General features: G+C 39.0%; 1 protein-coding gene across 6 annotated transcripts in view; it reads right to left on the bottom strand.

Annotated features, from left to right (window-relative positions):
• The window catches only part of TRMT9B (tRNA methyltransferase 9B (putative)), a 124135-nt gene extending 102486 nt beyond the window's left edge, over positions 1-21649 (bottom strand). For 4 of the 6 annotated variants that reach the window (XM_027636193.1, XM_027636195.1, XM_027636194.1 and 1 more), the window contains exons 1-3: positions 21476-21649; positions 10517-10645; positions 1555-1639 (exon numbers count right to left, since the gene is read on the bottom strand). The gene's annotated coding sequence lies outside the window, so the exon portion shown is untranslated. Of the gene's footprint in view, positions 1-1554; positions 1640-2091; positions 2114-10516; positions 10646-21475 lie in introns of those variants that run through there. The other 2 variants (XM_027636196.1, XM_027636197.1) reach the window with 2 other exon arrangements.
• Between the last annotated feature and the right edge of the window lie 26 nt (positions 21650-21675).

Below are 21675 nucleotides of genomic sequence, written 5' to 3'. Positions count from 1 at the left end.
GCACCATGACCAGGAAGGACACCTGTCAAACACGTCACACTGTTTCCCTTATATATTCATCTTATAATGTGAACTCTGATTATATTTATATTCTGTTGCTGTAAATTAGTTTCCTCTAATCAATATGAAAAGTTGAAGTTTTTCATGACTTTTCTCTTTCCACAGAGCTTTGCTCAGACAGCCATTGGTCCATTACTGGTATTATTCCACTGAAAGCACATTATCACTGAATAAACATGAGCTGCCAGAAATTGTGGATTTGTACAGAGGCATTGGGAAATCTGTGAGTAGGTTTTATTATATGTAAGACAGACTGCACAAAGGATCACTACTCAATGAACCAAAACTTAAGATCTTAAGAGTTGCTTAAGAATACATTTTGAGAATACAGATCTCTAGGCTTTGCTAATATGAAAACCTTACTTGAAGTACAGTTTAGCTATGATAACTTTATTATGAAAAAATGTTTGTTTTATAAAGATTAGGTATTGATTAAAAAGAGTTCTTTCTACAAGTATCAAATACATATTTGTATTACTTAAATAGACTGTAAACCAACAATGTAATTTTTCTTACTAAAACCAATTTAGAGGTACTGTAAGGGTCCTGCAAGACACTAGAGAATACCTCAACATCTTAATTCTTCTTTTTATTCTTTTCCAATTCTTCACTGACACGCTCTTGCACAACAGCCTCCTATTTGCCTTTTTTTTTTCTTTGATATACATTTTCAGCTTGTACATTTATCTGTAACTGAGTCAACTGGTTGCTAACACGTACTTAATTAATAATGTGAGAATGATGGATGCAGTTGCATTTTACAAGTTCCTGGAAAGCTGTGGAGTTTTGATGACCTAACATTCATCGCAGACCTACACTTCTTTTGGCATTAGTTTTCTAACCAGAACTTGTTGGATAGGATTCCAACAAGCAGAGTGAACTCACATTGCAAACATCACCCTTCAGGGTGCTTGGTAGTTAGCATGTCATATGTGTGGAATAGACAGTATTTGTGTGGTGAAAACAGTTTACTCATTTGGCACAAAAAGAGATGATAATGCCATTCATCAGAAAAACATACAGATGGCAGTTGGATTGTTCATATTCTATATTCTCTCTCTCAAGTAAAGTTGTCTTGTTTGCTTTTCATGATGATTCATCTGATGCTGCCTGGTGGGCAACTACAGTGCTAAAAGCCCTGTGGGCACAGAGAACACAGCCTGGCAGGCATTCCAGGACTTCTCTTATGTCCAAATCCACACTTTCAGTAAAAGCTAACACATTTCCAAATGCATTCTTGTCTATTCTGACTGCCTTTCCTGAGATGTCTGTGACATCTTTAATCCTGTTGTCATCTGGAAACATTTTATGCTTCTGTTCGAACATCAGTTCATAAATCTCATAAATCTCTTTTGAAAGAAGGATCATTCTGAAGACATTTCTTGAATTTACTGTATCTATTCTCTTGCTTGGTGTGTGTTCAGTATGAGATCAGGAAAATCTGGAAGACTGACTGATTGACAGACTGACAAATTCTACCTAATTAGTACTCACCAGATTTAGCCCATCATCTTCAGCACTACAAGCAATATTCTACCAATGCAAGATCTTCCTTTTCTAATTCTAACTACCTGAAGATCTGCAAGAGTCAAAAGAATTATTCAATGGTATTATGTCTCTCAACAAGTTTAAAGCTAAATCAAACCTGAAGTGAAAAAGGGATAGGATGTAAACTACTCAAAAACTAAGCATGATATAAAAAAAGAGTGGATGTACAAGAAAAATAACATTATGGAGCACAATTTGCATTCTGAATACTATCTTGGAAAAAAAAAATTTAAGATTATTACACTCTAAAAACATCTGCCAAACAATACAAACAAATTACTTATTTAAGATAGGTTCACTTCAGAAGCAGTTTATCACCACCTGCAGTACTAGACTAAATAGGAGTAAATTTTTTTAAAAAACCCACACTTAAAAAGACTTTCTCCCAGTTAGTTCCAACTAGGGGTTTTTTTTTTCATGAAACCAAAACAATAAAAAAATTGTTGTAATACACTGCCATATAAAAATAGGTAATGTACCTACCAACCACGCCCACCACCACACAAACTATATTCTTTCAGTATCAGACATACAAAAACATATTTGCTGTGGTTAAGCCAGAAATCAAGCCACAAAATGGCTTGTCCCATACAGCACAGGAGATCTACAAGAAAGGCAGGAGTAAAATTCAATTCTTGCAAAAGACCCTGTTATAACCACATCATCCCCTTTCGGAACTGCTGTAGTAAAAAAACTTAATACAGACTCTTTTCTTTCTTTTCAAAAAAAAGCTCTAACGTAGGAGCAAACACTTTTGAGTTTTTGAAATGCTTTCAGCTTTATGCTTGCCTAAATGTGAACAGAAGTTGCCCTATAAGTTTTAGAAATACTTGGCTAGACACCAAACACTGCACTTATGTAAGACCATATAATCACCTGACACTTGTAGCTGCCTCGCTGATTTTCCAAGAATTTTAATCCTCTTTTCCTGAAACTATCCCTTTAGTGAGAAAATATGTTTATTCTATTACTTATATGCTTGCTTTGCAGACAAACAGTTTCATTTATCAAACAGGAGAATAATATTTTCCATTCTCAAACATCAGAAATCAAGAGATTTCTTTATACAGCAAAGTATGAAGTGTGGCTTGTCATATACAAGGGCCATTCCTCAACTGTGCACTCCCAGGCTGCTTTTACACATTTAAAAGCCTTTCTAAGGAATAATGAAGCTTCTCAGCTCTTCCCTTCTGCCAAGCAGCCAGACCATTCATGCCAGGAAGTAATGCACATGGCTGGTGCACTGCAATTAGGACACTGTGCAAAGAGCAGACCAGAGACAGCTGTTCGATGTTTGGAGGCAGAAGTAACTTGAACTTTTATTATCAGAGATTTTGGTTTTATAGAATGTTTAAATATATAACTAACCTACTCACTTTGCTTTAATTTGATTTTTATGTTAGATAAAATCCTTAGCCCCATGAAGTCAATGGAAGTTTCAACTTCAGACTTTGCAACTATGTGACTATACAATTGGAGCTGTTAATTAAAAATGATTCTGGTGTCTGTTTTTCACATTTGTAATTTACACTTACATCCTTTTAAATAATTAAATGTCCTAAAGTGACAAAAAAATGTATCAAGAAGTGTATAAACCATGAATTGTAGGAAGTTGGAACAATACTCCAGGGAATTACTACTTCAAAAAGGATTATGGCATGCTTTTCTTACAACAACGGAATAACAGATTGGTTTAGACTGGAAGGGACTGCTGGAGGTCTTTGGTCCACTCTCTGATTGAGGAGAGTTCCCTACAGCAGGTTGTTCAGGCCATATTTCCTCAGGTTTTTAATATTTCCAAGGATGAACACTCAACAAGCCATCTGGACAACCTGTTCCAGAGTTTGACCACCCTCAAAGTAAAAAATATTTTCCTTATTTTTTATTTCAGTTTGTGCTCATTGCCTCTTGTTCTGTAACTTCTTTGCAGTGGTGTCACCTTGTACTTGTACATATATTGGCAGAATATTTGGAAATCTCCACTGGTACAAAACCACCAGCATAACTCCAGCTGTACAAAAGATCACTCAAAACATAATTCACTGTCAATAACTAGTTTGTCAAGGCAAATTTAAATTCCCACCATACTCCTACATAAGCACTTCCTACTATTACTTCTGCAAGCAGTTTTTCCCTAAAAAAACCATCTATCTCATAACACTTCTACACTATCTGAGGTTCCAGAAACCAGAAAGGGCTTGTCATACAAAAGGGGTGGAGGGTGGGTGATGAAATAAACTGTGCCTAGAAAGTCAGAGAAAATTCTTAGAAAAGTTTTACTTTTGTAGCAGCATGATCCATAAAGTAGGAGGAAAACGAGGACAGCATGAAATCAGTGGCTGGGAAGAGCTACTGAAAACTTTCGAGCAACTACTATTCTGTGCTTTCCAACACTTTCCTCCCTTAACATCAGCAAAGCAGCAAGAGGAAGGTACTACAGGCTGTACACGGTGCTGCAGCTCTTGCACAGATGGAACAAAGCAACTGCTCCCAGCAGTCACTGGCATGTGCTTCCTTTGCCTGTGTCCAAACGCAGACTTCCATGGAAATTTCTCTAGTGAAAAACCAGCTGGTAGTTTATGGCTACACCAGGCCTTTCAGCGTCCTAGAAATTGTGCAGATACAACAGCTGAGGTAAGACGAGAGCAAAAGGCACAGAATAGTGCACAGGGACTTCACTGCCACTTTGTCCCATTCTGCTCTGACACAACACAGCTAGAAGCCACTGAAGGATGCGTTAAGGAAGCTTTCCTGTCTGACCATCCAGAAGCCACTCTGGCAGTCACATGTGCAACAGCAGAGCTGGGATCAAGGTGTCTTCACAGCTACACACCCCACATTCACAGAGTCAGACCAAGTTTCCTCACCAGCTCGACTCCAGGTTTTCCCATAGCAGAATCTCAGGCCTCTGGGTATCCCTAAAATATTTTAATCATGGTGCAACAACAGAATAACAACTCAAGCTGGTGCCTCCAAGGAGGGGTCCAAACAAAAGAAACCCTGGGCTTTTATACCCTCCCAGTCTAACTGCGATACACTCTGGGGTCTTCCAGCTGTGCCTGCAGCTCTTGCTGTGCCTCCAAGAGTCTGGTCACCTGGCTAGGCCACAGGTCCTCGTGCTCTTTGTTATTGTTTTCTCCATCTCATATGAAACATTGTTCCCAACTAGTCTAGAAAACACTAAATAAAGCATGTTACATCAGCTGTTTCTAAATAAATATGAATAATTCCAATTTTAGGGATGTGTGTTTGCGTGTCTGTCTGTATCTTGACTGAGTGGTCGAAAATTAAAAAAAATATAACTTTTTTCCTATCTGGAATGAAAGAAAAACAGAAATTGGATGCTACCTTAGAAAAAGAACTTCCTCATTTCATTCACCACTACCTTACACCTTCCATGACAACAATGGAATTTTTAATAAGCATCATGAATTTGCTTCACAATTAATTTTTAATTGGTCTTGAGCATTTTCACAGACTTTTTTTGTAGGGCCTGATCCTAACTCCAAGGAGTGGAAGTACAAGACTGTCTCCACTGCAGGGGAAATAGCAGTGTCTTCTCAAAGCAGTATGTACATTTTGATAGGGCAGTGCTGGTAGTTTGCAATATGGATTAAAGCAGGACTAGAGACAAGCACAGATAATAATAACAACACTAACACTGATTGCTTTGGAGGGAAGCTCACACACTCTATAAACAGTTCAAAAATTTCTTTTCTATAACCTCTAATATGCAGTAGTGACCCTGACCAGAAGACCACTGTACACCAAGAAGCCGGTGACCCACACAGCAGTTAAGCAGAGTAGGTCCACCAGCCCCATGCTGCACACCCAGTTTGGTCTTCAGACTTCCATTGTGCAGCACCTTCCCCCTGGCTGCAGGATAAACTCAATCAGCACACTGCAACCAACAGCTCCTACTCGGTACCAGTGATTCCACCACCTGCATGTCCTTCCCCTTAGCTAAAAGTGCAAGCAGTTTGTTTCCCTTCTGTCAGACAATACAAATTATGAAGCAATGAATCAAGCTGTTTACTTGTAAGAAGAGCCTATAATAGCTCAAATAACTAAAAGGGGGCAAGCCTTTGAAAACAGGACCTGCACAGCACACTTCTCACCAATCGCAGGGAAGATAATCCGCTGACATTTTTGGAATGCAGAAAAGCACACTGTACCACTTTTACAGACAGAAGTACAAACAGGGGTGAAAGCAGTAATTTTTTTTTAATTATTATTTAAGGCAGTTATTACTCTCTTCATTTAAAACTCTTCTTGATTTTGTTTCAGAAAACACTAAGCCTTAGAGAAGCTAATGCAAATGTTTTAAGAAAGGTTATAAATACATTGTTCTGAGGTATAATACACATATTTTCATGTATATATTTTATTTCAATAGGATAATCATATGAGAATTGTAGGAATGAGGTAAGCAGTGGAAACAATAGTGGAATCTAAGGTAAAACCCAGTATTCCAAAAACCAAAATTAAAAAAAAATCAAGTGACTCAAATATCTAAGACAATGACATCGTACAAGTCCTTACTTAAAAGCAACAATCAATCATTCTATAGGCATTGTTATTTCTTATATAAATCACATTAAAATTATAATTTTAAAGCAAGATTTCTTAATATAGTTATTCTAGGGAGAAGCTGTTATTTGCAGTAAGAATTGATAAAGGCATTATGTTTTCTATTGAGATCTACAGAAAGGAGACCATCACTGCAAAATGAAGCAGTACCAAGACTGAAGACTTGTTTCAGATTTATTGGTGCATGTTATCATTCATATGCTTCTGTTTAGGGCAGGAAAGGAAGGATCGGAGGTTCCTTCCAGTTAACACTGCGCTCCCAAAACAGTTGTGGACACAGGGAAATCTAAACTATAGTACAATCTCAACACAACCTATATTTTGCTTTAGGTGACGGCAGAGAGTAGAAAGCAGCCACATCCATGACTTTCCATCTTTACACCATCTGTAAAGAGGTGATTTCAGTGAGAAGAGGGACAGCTCAGTCCCACTAGTGTAACTATAATCAGAGATATGGAGGATGACTTTGGAAATGTACATTACCTACCTTCCCTTTTGCTTCCTCCTTCCTAATAATTACTTATTCTACCTAAAATTCCCCTCTACAAATACCTGGCATTTCTTTTACAATGTAAGTCTTTTTCAATGAGAAAGACACCTGGATAAATGAGACTATAGGCTGACGCCTTCTTTGTTCCTCATTCTTGACAGGCAGACTCTGCTATGCTATAATCTATCAGCATATAGCTTATTCAGAAACCTTTCATTCTGATGTATTATTGTTTATTTAACCATAACAATTTACTTAGTTACTATGTCTAAGATATGACTCAGCCCTACAATCATTATAACCTGCTTTTAAGCTTGGAATCAATTACTGACCAAACTATTTTGTTAATGATGTTGCAGAACTCAAAAATTCTGAGAGACTGTCACCCACAGGCATTAGTCCTGTAACCACCAGAGTTTTCCACTAATCATTTTTACTAAGGTCATCCAGGTACCAAGAAAAAGAACCTCTGAGGGTTTGGGGTTTTTTTTAATAAATAACAGAATCATTTAGGTTAGGATAGACCTCCAAGATCATCGAGTCCAACCTCTGACTAATAACCACCTTTTCAACAAGACCATAGCACAAAGTGCCACATACAGTTGTTTCTTGAACACTCCCAGGGATGGTGATTCCATCGCCCTGAGTAGCCCATTCCAATTCTTAAAACTCAAATGTTTAAAAAGAATAAAGAAAAACATGTTGCATCTTCTATTTCTACAATTAATAATAAATATTTACATCTAGTCTACATAGTTAACTTTTGGCTTAGATCTACGGCCAGGAATTAAGGTGTTAAAGCAGTACCAGCAGAAGGATGAAATATTACAGGAGCCATGAAACTTGACAGAGTGAGCAATACATCAAATCTCCACAGTTGAGAGCCCCAGGACACAAACCAAGCACTTTGTAAGATGAAGGCTCTGTGGTGTGTCACAAAGAAAAATGATGGCAACAGCTGGTCAGGTTTTCAGCTCTTCAGAGAAGGGTAAGCATGAACTAAGTGTAAGGTGGGGCTCTCAGGTGGTCTATCAATATCAGCATAGCAAAATGCAAATGTGAAACAGATCCAGCATGTCAGCAAATCCCTGAAAAACAGCAGGATAAGCTGTTCACTTAAAATATCATGATATTTTTTATTAGAGGTAGAAATATGAACATAATAAAATATGTGAGTTTAAAAATACTCTCATATGCATGGGCTTATCACAGTCTTTCAGCTCTTGTGAAACCCTTCCTGGAAAATCAGGAGTTAAGGGACACAAATCATTAAAAAAGATCCCTAAAATGTAATGCTTATATATAGTATGACAAGGACAGAACATGTAAGAGACACGGAGTCCATTTGGGATGGGCTACTTACCACAGAGCCATCTGAGAGAAAGCGTGATCAACCAAGACTCAATACGACTGAAACTTAGTACCACTGCTTGGACAAATTACGCCCAATATATGTTGGAGGAAAAAAACTCCAACTTCTATTGCTTTTTCAGGAACAGAAAAGAAATTAAGTGTTCTTTTGTCCCTGCATAGAATATTTGTGGACAACAGTCAAAGACCAGGTACTCAATCATCTCCTTGTATAAATATGGTGAAGGAGAAAGATAGGTGGGAGAAAGACTGAAACACAATGTTCTTTATACAATCATGCTGAAAAGAAGAATTTGAGTGTTCATTTCTCTCCTGTATGATCTTGTGTTCACTGAAAAAAACTAATAGTCTCCCAGTTCAACCCTGTTATCTGGTGTCTTTGGAAAAAGTGAAATAAAGGTGTATATTTCCTGCAGCATGCATGTAGAAAAGGTGGAAGAGATGTGGTTGTGATATCCTAGCCTATAGTGCACAGTGTGTTGCTGGGTGATGCTACTAATGCCCAAGCAGCAAATAGGACATAAGTAACAGTAAATAGGTACAAGCCAAAGTAGAAAGGGGATACTGAATAGTCAGAATAAGTTATTGCCAATTAGGTGATTTAACTAGATGTCTTCTGCCACCTTGACTAAATTTAAAGTAACCACTTTTTGTCCAGATCAGATGTTGTGCACATAACACTACATTTAGTAAAGAGTACTGTTCATAGTTTTGGGGGGAAAAAATAATGTATTGCCTATTCTCATTGACATGAAATATTTGCCAAGTGCTCTAAAACCTTTGAAGAAAGGACACCCATTAGATAAGAAAACACCCATTAGATAAAGTGGATATACAAACTCTATGGAACTCTATGGATAAGAAATATCTATGACAAGGAGTAGTTGCTCCTCCGATCCGAAAGACCTAGTCTAAGAAAAATAAGTAAGCCCAAGTTTTGTAACTTCAACAACTCCTTTTGAATTTTAAAAGACTGATAACAATTTTATCATTATCTAGAAACTTAGTGATTTATCTAGTACTAACAACACTGATGTACACTATCTGGTTGTAGGCAAAGGTACTTGACAATCATGGTCCATAGTAGGACACCCTATTCCAGCCTGAAGTCCAGTCCAGTAGTAACAAATAAGGGGCTTTCTCTTTCACTTACCATTGTAAGTAGGCTGCCAAGTATTTTCTGATTTCTATATGCATTCCTTAAAATGTATTTAATTGACTGAAACTCTGAATTTAATTCTACATTTATTATTGACCACCCAGAAATGAGAGGTTTTATTCAAGAGGCTAGATATTAGCATAATAAGCTTTTTTCATTCCTTCTCCCTCAGTTTAAGATTTGGTTTTACAACACAGGCATACTTTTAATGCAAATATGATGTAATGACTTTAATTCTTCTCTTTTTCTACTTGTATAAGAAAAAAGAATAATAATTATTATAAATTAAAAGAGACTGCTTCTATTTGGCAAACTATATTCAAAACCAAATATATCTCAATAAAATTTATCTCAGAGGATGATCATTAATAGATGCAAACATCCAACTTGATAGGAGGGGATATATTAGAGAGCATATATATTCTCTCAGAGAATATATTAGAAAATATTAGAGAATATATAAACAGATACCAAGATAAATTGTTCTTTAAATATCAGATTAGAACACAGAACAGATACCCCAATTATTACCTTTTCTTTTGCTATACGTTATTTTTAAAACAATCAGTTTGAACTTTTTCTTTAATGTTACTACATTAACACACAGAAAAAAAAGGTAGTATATGCAACATAACCGTCAGCCAACAGCTTTCAGCTGAAGGAAAACATCCTGATAAGCTGACTTATTTGCTTTTTGCACACTTTCTTAGTGAGCAATTTTTATTAAAAAAAATCTTCTTTAATTGAAGACCTGTTAGCACTTCCTTCACTATTATTCTGTTTTTTGTTTGTTATTCAGTCACAGTCCTGCACCAATAGCTCCTGCACTTTATCTCTTTAAATTTAATACTTCACACCATAAGTGCAATGTCATTTGAATAACCGCAATTAATATTAATAGGAGCACATATTCCACCAAATATTTAGCTATTTTATAAATCTGGATATTATATGCAACTCTCTCACCAGGCAACACTGGCTGAAGGAAAGAGTCCAATCAGTCCAAAGTTTCTGTTCTTAAAAAAGACAGGCAAATATGACTTATATCTGGAGCTAAATTACTTTTTTAAACTGGAAAAAATTAAAACAAAACCTTCTTATCACATTTTTAAGTTTGATGCCCTGCACATGTAGAAACATTCAGCTATATTTTGGAATGCACAACCACATATCATCACATATGGGAAAAGGAAAAATACAATGAACATGATTAAAGGGAAATGAGTGACTTCACTCATTGGTGTTTCCAGGATAGTCAGTGTATTTCCACAATTTCAAAGTATAATTGACAGACTTACCAAACCCCAGGAAGGCAGCAGCATTATTGCCACTCCGTAGAAACTTAATTCAGATCATAACACAGACAACACCATGTGCTTAAAATTCACAGTCTAGAGTCCTCTTAACTGTAGAATCCAATTACCATTCTGTTAAAAAAAAAAAAAAAAGAAGAAAGCATCAGAGCTTGTGGTATTCTGTTAAATCACAGCCAGGATAACAGAAGGAAGTGAGAAAACAAACGCCTTCCATACAGCAAACTATTGTTGCTGTGTATCCCCATTAAACAAAAAAGATTCAAATCAACATATGGCAGAAAAGTGAGTCTACCCAGCAAGAGTCAGGGCTATTGGAAAAAAACACAATTCTGCTAAAGCTGTGCCACTGTGAAGCAAAGAATTCTGTCCTTTGTAGGAATAGAAATGATGTGTGAGAATTAGCCCAAGGAACTGGGCATTTAGCAAGGAGTGACAGATCCTCATCTCTAATTCAGGCTCCCAAGACTATTTAAACTCCTGCAGTCACTCTTTAAGATACACTACTTAGAGGGAGGTGACGAGTTTGAACATTGTTAGACAGAAACAAACTGAATCTTCTAACTCTCATATCAGTAATCTAACAGATAGGTTGTTAAATAAAAGGTTATTCAATCTCTCCATCCTTCATGTTAAAAGCAAGCAGCTACAGCAAACTGAGAATCTCTGAATATGAGAGTGCCTGTTGTGGCCTGAGAACACTGACAAAAGAGTGTCCTTGGACATTTCAGCTGAGGGCTGACACTGAATGGGAAATAGGTGCTAAACTGCTCTAGCTGCTGCACACTGAATGTGCACACAAGTAAAATTCAAGACACTCTAAACATACAATTAGAATTAAGTGAGAGCCTTGTGATTCAAGGCATTTCTGTGTTAGGCAGCAGCTGTGTGAGCTGTCATCACATTTTTTAACTTAGGCACCTGAATTCTTCCTAAATCCGACTTTAGGTATTTAAGTCCTTTATAGGATCAAGCCAATAAACTCTCTCTCTGTCTTTACCTCCTTAAGTACTTTAGATCCTATTATGTTTTGCCTCCCTTTTTATTTTAATAAGATCTTTATTTTTTTATCATGTAGTTAACTATTTATCCTATGTATGGTCATTTTTTCCTGTACTCACTAGTGCATACATAATTACTAAGTGTAATTAAATAACTTACTATGGGCCTTTCTCCAAAAGTACTGAGAAACCATCACTCCAATTTTCCCAAAGGGAATTAGGATCCCTTGGAAAATCCACACTGCAGTGTTGTACAGAAATGGTACAGTGGTAGCAGTCTATCTTTGTTCAGCTCACTTGAACCGACTTTTGAGACCAAGCTACAAATGCAGCTTTGTGGCCTTTCATACCTAAAAAAAATTACTCAAAGCCAACTTCTGCCCAACACTGTGTTGCACAAACAAGGATTAGTGTTTGTCTTACTGCAGTGATGTTGGGCGTTTTTCCATTTAAAAATCTGTCAGCTGGAACTATCTCACTAAAGCCCTAAAAGTCTACTAAGCAACAGAGAACAAACTGAAACAAAACAAAACCAAGTTGGTTCTGAGCATTATTTCTTAGGCAAGGCTGAAGTGACTCAAACATCAAACATGAATTTTAATGATTTTTAGCTATTTTAGGACAATATAAATATGATAAAGCTGAGGCAAAATATTTTTATTCACAGATATTCACAGATGAAAAACAAAAAAGGTTTTTCTAACTAGATCTGTTTTTAAAAGTTGGAAATTACTGTAGGCTTTCAAGGAAAACTTGATTTTCTCTAATAATGCTTTTATATCATTGTTAATTTTGCATATCATGATTTATGTAAGGAGGGTTGGAAGTCAGAGCTGGTTTTGGCTGCTGATTTAATAGGAATCTGGAAGTTTTGCGACTCCAGCTACAGAAAAATGGCAGGAAGCTAGGCTATAGCTATGGAGCCAGGAGGTGACCTTTCACAAGAGATGGATTTCTCAAACTCAGTTTCTTGTTCCACAAAAGGGGTTTTACCAAATGAGAGTTGTGTGGGGACTACTCCTATGGTGGAGCTCTTCTGGAATACACAAAAATCACCCATGCTATCTTCCTGATTATTTGGAAAACACTTCTCATAAAAACCTATTCATGTTTTGTCACATTATCTGAACAAATACTATCCTACAAAGTATTGCCTTCCTGATCAATGGGTAGAGCTAACTTTTTTTTTTTTTTTAATTTGAAAAAGTGTTGTGCTGGAAAATTTCAACTAGCTGTAATAGAAACTGCAAATTCATTTCACATGTGCTACCTCAGAGTAACCAACTAGCATGCTAAATAAGTAAAAATTTATATTCTGAAGAAATCTGAGGCCATTCTCTAGCAGTTAACACATGGAAGGCATGAATACGCATAAGCTATTTGCAGGTTGTTATGTTCATTTTCATTCTGAAACAATTTCAAAAATTATTATTACAGTGATGTTAAATGTGTCAAAGAAGCATTTGGCATAGCTGTTTTCATGGGACTGTTCCACATGGGACTGTTTATTTTGGTGTTTTGCTGTTTTCTTGTGTGTATGGATTTTTTAAAAAAACCAAAAAACAATAAAATGGCATTTAGCAAAAATTTTATCAGTAGTAATAAGCTGATGTCCCATGAAAGGATTCAACTTAAACTCAACCAGTCTTTCCCATTTAAAGCCATCACCAAAGGTTTAAGCATAGCCTGTTCTGTGCTTCACTGCATCCACTTAAAGTAAAACATGCTCAATTCAGCTAAAGGACTGAGAATGCCATTTAGCAGTGAAAAGAAAAAAACAGTGGTTTAAATAGTCATAATCTTGGGGAAGTCCCTACCCCATGCACAGGACTCTGAGCAACTCCTCTTGCAGAGATGCTGGCATTGCTTTCAGAGGACAGGGCAGAAGCTGTAAGCACTTCCTCTGTTGAATGCCAGCAGAGAAGGCTCAAGGTGGCTAAATTTGAATTTTGCTGCTTTCTCTCCCTATCCCATTTTTGCAACCACATAAGTAGAGGCTAACATGCATCTTTACTATACACGAAATTAGTATGGATATTTTGCTGCACTGACAACAGCTGCCTTCCCTGTCAATCCTGCTGGTGTGTCAGGTATCCTAACATGGGTATGGGGTTAGGTAAATGCCTTATTCCTGTTGTCTTTCAATGAGAGAGATTCCCTCTCCTTCCCTCACACTTCTTCTAAAGTCTTCTTCTCAAAGTGAGTTTGTACTTTTTCTCAGGGCCTGGGAGACCTTGCAATAGTTCCTTTATTACCTTGCTGAAACCTTCACTTTGTAATAACAACTAAGTGGTGGACTGAATATTTGAAAAGTTTAGATAGCAGTCTGTCAACTGTTTTTCTCTTTACTAACTTGTTTCCTACTGATTTCTTTGGTGCTTCAGACTGAATCCAGCCCCCTGCCGTAACAGCCTAGCGTGTCAGGTAATCCCTGTCCTGGCATTAACAAGCACTGTTTCACAGTGTGCAAATCCTCCCACTGCTTCTCAGAAACCATCTCATAATCTCACTTCAGATTCTCAGAAGCATTTTCTTAATCTTTAGTCTAAATTTCTTCTGGTCATTAACTTTTTTCTCATGTTTCACTTCTTATCTGTCCTTATAGATCACTTAAAAAGAGCAATCATGTTCCCTCTCCATCCTCATTTTGGTAAGACAGTGGGGCAGCAAGCAAGGATTTCTCCAATTCTTGTTGTAAAGTAAATCTTGTGTTCCCGATTATAATTTTTTTACTTCTGTTACAGTTTGTTTACAAATAAGCTGACCAGAATCGTGTGTTGTGTGCTTACTGACAGTTCACCAGTCATGTATAGCAAAATGAATAATTCCTTATCTCAACAGTAAAAAAAAAAAATAATGTAGTACTGTATCAGCTTTTTTATAGCTCTTTCTCATCTTCTATCATTTCCCATTACTAAACTCTCAAGATCCAGCAAAAATTTTTCTCAATAGATGTACATGCTTTGGCACTTGCACAACTACACTTTTTTCATTTCTATTATCCCAATAATTGAGCAGGTCTGTTTCTTCCTGTCTGACATTTTTCTCTTCAGTTTATTGACAGCACTTTCTTACTTGCTGCCAAACCAAATGATCAATTTCCTACCTTTTGTGCAAGGGTCACTGATGAAAATATCAACTAAAATTAGTACCATGGCTGATCCTCAAAAAATGCATATGAAGTGTGCTTCCAGACATAGGAAGCTCTTCCTATCGCATGATCCATTTCCATATGCCTCTTAATAGCATCTTTCACATCTGACAACTTTTTAGCAACTCCATCTTAACTGTTTCATTAAAAAATTTCCATGGGGCTCATTGTATTAAATACTTTACTTAAGTCCAAAGAGACAAAAGCCTGAGCACTGCCTGTATGCAGAACATAATTTCTGTTACAAGAACAAATGCAGACTGAGTTAGGTTAGCTTAGTCTACGTTCGGTAAATTCATGTTTTATTTTATCCTATAATCCATTTAGCTTCATGTCTTTTGTTAATTTTTCACTTGAAAATGTGTTCTACATCCCTAAAATACTATTGAGATCAGCTTAATTGGTCTGTACTTGGTGAATTCCATTTTCTTCCTTCTTGTAAGCAATATTGTGATTGCTGACCTATAGCCAGTGTCACAGATTTTTGAAAATCTGATGGTCACGGCTGCCTATTCTGTCACATTTGGAAACCTCCCCTAGCTGAGATTTTCTTGTATCTTTGAACAAAATCTGTTCCAAACTTTCACACCCTTCATACATTTTACCTTTAATCCCAGAGGTCCCTCTTTGTCCTTTGTGTTTTTAAAACAAAGTATTGTGATCATAATCATCAAAGTGAGAGAAATCTCATTCAGATAAATCTCAAAATAAATAGTTCCTGGATGGAGGAAAAAAAAAGTCAGTCCATAACATTGGTATGTTAAGACTGAAAACAGTTGTTTTTGGAGATGAGCTGAGACTTCCCAGTACCACAGGCAAATTAGCATTCTGCTAACTGGGAAGGAGGGCTGGGGACCAGTATCTGCTATACAAATGGGAGGAGAAACAGAAAAGGGCAGTTTTGACACCATTCAGCTTTGTCTCCTGCACAGCTCAAATGACCCTCAAGACCACAACATGTGCTCAAACGGTGTATTGCCATTCTTGCAGTATCCAAAGGTTTCTTTGAGTGCCATAGTAGAGCTGGGGAAGGAGGCTCCTATTTTTGCAGATGTCTGCCCAGAAATGTGTCAGGAGTTGTCTCAGATATCCCCAGTGCTCAGATGTCCCCCCATTTTACATCCCCACATCCTTGAAGTTCTCTGAGATCCATAAAGAGAACTATTTCTGTAAGTTTAAAGGAAGAAATTCCATTTAAGACATGTTTCAAAGCTTAGATAATTTAGTAAGTCCCCCAGATATGATAAGGAGTAAAGGCCAGAAGTAATGCAGTGGAGTAGAAAGAAGAAATGGGGATTTAAGCTTTCCCTTTACCACTAGCAGTATGCATCCCTGGAGCAATTAGAAAATATCTTACTCTTGTATTTATTCATAGAATCATAAAGGTTGGAAAAGACCTGCAAGATGAAGTCCAACCTCTGACTTAAAACCACCATGCCCAGTAAGCCATAACATGTGTGCCATCTCCACACATCTTTTAAATACCTCCAGGGATGGTCATTTCACCACTTCCCTGGGTAGCCTGTTTGTCCTGGGTTACACAAAAATTCTGGTATCTACCTTTTCTCTTTTCTCCAAAAATGCCTTTTTTTGCTTTTTGGTGTTTTGCCTTCTTTAAAGAGACTGAACTGCTAGTGATTAATGACTCAAACATTTGACCACCTGCCACCTCAGGCTACAAGCTGGGTGTTGAACAAGTTAAGGAGAGAGGCAAATCCTTCTAGCTGGGGTAGTGTTTCTTTGTCTTTACACAGATGACTCAGCTGTGGTAACTTGGCTCTCCAGGGAAGTATAGGGACAATTCACACACATAGCCTGAAGATACTCGTCTTTGCTGATGGGCCATAATGGATTCACTTCTGCTGATGTAACAGGCAGCTGTACCACCTTAGAAGGTGTCAAAGACTCCTGAAATGTCCCCTGATCCAGTATGACATCATCCAGTGTAGAAATCCCTGTGCCAAGGGAGGTACTTGGCATTGTTCCCACCTAGCCTAATCCCAATAAAAGACCACACTTAGATTTCACTCAACACTTGGTTTTCTTTCCTCACCACACAGGACTTTACTGACTATCTGGGACTTCTACCAGACTGCCTCAACAGACCTGGACTGTGACCACCATTTCGACCAACAAATACAGAAATTGTGACAACCAAGTCTCATCTCTGGATCCAACAGGTGTCTTGCAGGTTCTTCCAGTCCCCTGGGGGGTCTGCAGCCCTGCTCTGACTGCCTGTACCAGCACTGCAGCCTCACTGCAGTGCCACACAAGTGTCTGCCGGTATCAAAACCCAGGTATCTGCTGTTTCCTGACAGCACTGACCCTCCAACCATTCCTGTCAGGTTTTCTGGGTGTGAGAGAGGCAAACCACATGGAAGGGCAGCCATCTTGTCTCGTCCAGTGGCCAGGTGTGTTTTCTCCATGTGGGGGAGGCCAGGTGCCATCTTGATTTGGTTCAGTGGCCAGAGCTTGGGAAGTTTCTCCTCACCAGTTGGTTTAACCCAGTTTTATCAATATCATTATTATCATTCTTCTTGGTAAAGAGTTATTTTTTCACTTACATCTGGGCCTATTTGGTCTCCGTCTATATTGGAGAAACCAGGGGTATTGAATCAGAGGGAGGAGACTTCTGTTCAAAGTCTGCACCCCCCCAAACTGTCTCAAACCAAGACACTGTTCCAATGCATTCAGTTCCGATGCTTTCAGTTTCAATGCTTCCCTTTCAGTGAAGAAATTCTTCCTGGTATCCAAACTGAATCTCCTCCATTGCAACTTGAGGCCATTTCCCCTTGTCCTGTCACTAGTTGCCTGGGAGAAGAGACCAACTCCCACCTAACCACAACCTCCTTTCAGGGAGTTGTAGAGAGAGAGAAGCTCTACCCTGAGCCCCCTTTTCTCCAGACATGACCCTGGGAAGAGATAAAACTCCTCTTCCCTCTTCTCCTCTTGGATTCCATCTGCCAGGGCAGGACTTAACCCTCCAAACTCTGACAATCAAACCAAATACCAACTCTGTCCCTGGCACAAGTGGGAAAGATCCTGCAGCTCCTGTCTCTGATGAACAACTTGCCCACTGCAATGCAAGTGAGAGGACTGGGGAGGCCATTCTGGGGCACCGATCTCAACATTCCCCTGAGGTTTCCCCCCCGATTCAGAAGAGCCCACTGGAGCAGTCTACTGTGGATCATGCCTCCCAGAAACATGTGTACTGCACAAGGTGTCTGGGTCTCAAAACATGTCCTCAAGCTTTCCTTAGCCTTGCTGAATATGTGCCAGGACTGATATGGCTAACATACTTCTGTAATTTGGCCTATGCAGAACCAATGTGCCTTCTTGCTGAAGCCTTCCGGAGGCAAAAAGAGGGAGCAGCAGGTAGATGCATGCCCTGACATCTCTTTCTGTGTTAAGTCTCTCTTGTCAAAGTGGTGGGGACCTGAGGTCCCAAGCAGAGGGAACACAAAACCATAAAATCATTTAAGTTGGAAAAGACCCTTGAGATCAAGTCCAACTGTTAACCCAGCACTGCCAAGGCCACCACTAAACCATGTCCCTCAGTGTCACATCTACATGTCTTTTAAATCCCTCCAGAGACGGTGACTCCGCCACTGCCCTGGGCAGCCTGTTCCAATGCTTGGCTACCCTTTCACTGAAGAAAGTTTTCCTTTAAGCCAATTCTACACCTCCTTTTGGGCAATTTGAGGCCATTTGCACTTGTCCTATTGCTTGTTTCTTGAGAGAAGATACCAACCCCAACCCCCAGAGCATTGATCAAGATATGAAACCAAACTTGTCCCAGCACTGAGCTCTGGAGAATACTGCTAGTGACTGGCTGCCAGTTGGATGTAACTTCATTTACATCCATTACTCTCTGGGCCTGGCCATCCAGCCTGTTTTTAACCCAGCAAACAGTGCACCAGTTCAAGCCATTTCTCGTCCAGTTTCTCCAGGAGAATGGTGGGAAATGGTATCAAATGCTTTACTAAAGTCTAGGCAGACTGGATCCACATCCTTTCCCTCATCCACTGGCAATTGCCATATTATGACGCTAAGAAGCAGAATTCACATTTCATGCTGAAGGAAAATCCCAACAAGCACTTGACTATTTAGTGGTTTATTTAGACAGTGGGTTTGTGTGGCAGAAATCACTGCATTTAAAAAATGTCATAAAAATGCTAAAATTCTTGCCTTTGCCAAAAGAAAAAGAAAGTCTTAAATAAGTTTTGTTTGTTTAAATTTCTTTTCTTTTTGGAAAGACCAGCCTCTGGGATGAACTCTACTACCCTCAGCTGCTCCTCATAAGACCCTTTACCTGCTCTGTTTCTTGGGATATATGTTGAGGCGCTGTAAAAATGGGGCTCTGCTCCAGATTTTCAGTATGTAGGTATTAATTTCTAGGTCCACTGCTTATCCCCTTAGCCTGGGTTGGGTTTGCTTCATTTTGTTTATACTGCTGTTTATTTCTGAAGATCTTAAGTCAGAATCATTGCATGTAATTTACCTAAAGCAGAGTCAAACACAACTTGAATCACTAATTTATTGTCATCTCAAGTTTAACTGGGTTGCACACCCTGCTCACACAAGGAATTGCTTGGGAAAACATCCAATCAATAGCTCAAAAAGGGTAGGAAAGGAATGTACATCTGCCTCACTGAAGGCACAGTACTTTGTAGGTAACTTTCCGAATGAGAACAACCAAGACTTCCATAAGCAGCAGCACCATACTGCTCTATGGCATGAAGAGAAAGGGCAATCCCTGACATCTTTCTTAGAATGGCCCATGTGAACTGCACAGTCGCAAGGTTTTGTTGCTTTAAAGTACCACTCATCTGACCCTGCAAGGGGGGGAGGGGAGATTTTTGTGTGCGCTATTTTTAATGCAGTGGTGGTGGAGCTGTGTGTTATCTAATCTAGTAAAAAGTTGCATATCTTTTTTTCCTCTCTTACATAACTATCACATTTGATGGTAACACAGTGAAAGATGTGAAAACTGAGGTGGCTTTTTTCTTCAGTAAAATATGCCAAAGGTAAAATAATAAACCAAAACCAAAGCTTGAAGAATCAACTGTTACTTAAAGATATAAGAATGTCAGCATTGGTTAATACCAAGGTCCTACTAGGATCAGTACCATTTCCAACAGGGATAAAAATTAATGTCTAGAGAACAAGGACAAGGTGAATATATAGTCAGATTTCTCCCGAAATAATCTCCCAGATTCCTGACATCTCTACGACTGGTTAGAGCTGTGTAAAATGTCAGGTTCCCATCTATTCATTCATCCTACTCCAAATTCCTTCTTTCACTGTTTCAGTTTTGAAGAGAAAGATGGGAAAAACCTCAACTCTCGCACTGCAAAACCTCAAGGCTGGCAAAGCCATGAGTATTTTGCTCACTAGAAATTAAGAAAAATAGCTGATTTTGCTCATTATACTCATAACTGCTTGAATCATCAGTGTAAATCCTAATATATGAACTTTTATAGGAATCATCGGAAGTAGCAATGGTGGAAACAGGTTTTCATTTCTATTGTTTTAAATTTCTCCTGCAGAGGACAACCTGACTATCCTACTGCCAGTCCCACAGGCCCTTGAACTTTGTCCTGTTTTATTTTTCTACTCTATTTCCATAGGTAATCTAATCTGAAATGCAAAATAAACTATTGCTCTCTTTAACAGTTCAGAGTTTTACTTCTGTCCAATTTCTCTGGCTATCTCCCTGATACTTTGTGAGGTCAACTCACACTTGCATGTCCACACCAGAATCCATAACCCATTAAAACCATTTATAATAATTCAAAGCACTTTACATCATCCCATCACCATTCAAGTTCATACTATAAACATCTTTTTGATACTTAGAGTGTAATTTCTTAACTCACTCCATTTTTTAATTAATTACTCTAAGAGACTATCTCTCCTGTCCGTGTTTAAAATATACTCACAGTCTCCTCATATTTCAATTACCATGACATCTTTTATCTTTTACTTTAGGAACTTGAAAGACACTGTAAAGGCAAAGGATGTAGCTTAGAGTGGTTGAATTCAGACAAAACACCTGGATGTAAATCCAGGTGTGTCTGGTTATTTCCAGTCATGGCATCTTTGCTATAGCTCTCTTAACAACATTCAGCATCATCTTACAGCCTGTCATAGATGGAATACAAATATAGCTTTGTTCCTTTCAAAAGGCCATAAATTAATTTAAAGGTACTGCTATATTTATCTGAAACGTCTGGATTTATGACAGCCTTTTAACTTTTAAAAAAAGCATTGTAACAACTATAAATACATAGCACTTGTGCAATAGGCTTCAAGCTTTCATTAGAGAATGACATACACCTGAAAAACCTAAACATTTCCCCACTGTGACTACTTTAGGCGGAACAGATGAGGCACTTCACCAGAAGAGCTCGACTTGCCGTTCCACACTCGCGGAAAGCCCAAGCCTCGCTGCCCGGCCAGGCTCTGACGGGTCCGCGGCAGCGAGCGCATCCGAGCCCGACCTGCGAGGGCTGGGAACAGAGGGGATAATGCACAAACCCTAAGGACAAAGAGCTTTTCCTTAACCTCGTAACTTTTATCTTATCGTGTCCTCCATTAAAAGACTAACACAGAAGGGAAGGGGGCCAGCCTAAGCGGCCCGAGACGAGTGCGGGCACCCGCCGGGCGATGCCTCCGGGACCACGGCAGCTACACACGCCCGTTCCCCGCTGGAGACCCCCCTCCCCGCCCCGGCGGCTCTATCCCTGTATCCCTGCCTCCCCCACAGCCCTGCTAACGCCCGACCCTCACCACAGCAGCCGCTCCCAGTAGCCAACCCGGAGCTCGTAGGGCTGTCCCTCTTCCCCGGCAAACTCCCCCCGTCCCCGCTAAGGCGCTCACTCCCTGCCTCCCCGCCGCCGGGCAGGCTGTGGGAGTTACGTGGGAACCGGCACCCTCTGGACGGGCGTTCCCGGACGGGCCCGCCCCGTCCCCCCACGTGACCCCGCGCC

The sequence above is a fragment of the Corapipo altera genome, unplaced genomic scaffold (genome assembly GCF_003945725.1).
Source record: "Corapipo altera isolate COAL_440 unplaced genomic scaffold, ASM394572v1 22b, whole genome shotgun sequence".
NCBI classification, from domain to species: Eukaryota; Metazoa; Chordata; class Aves; order Passeriformes; family Pipridae; genus Corapipo; species Corapipo altera.
This window is presented reverse-complemented; position numbering and strand designations above follow the sequence as displayed.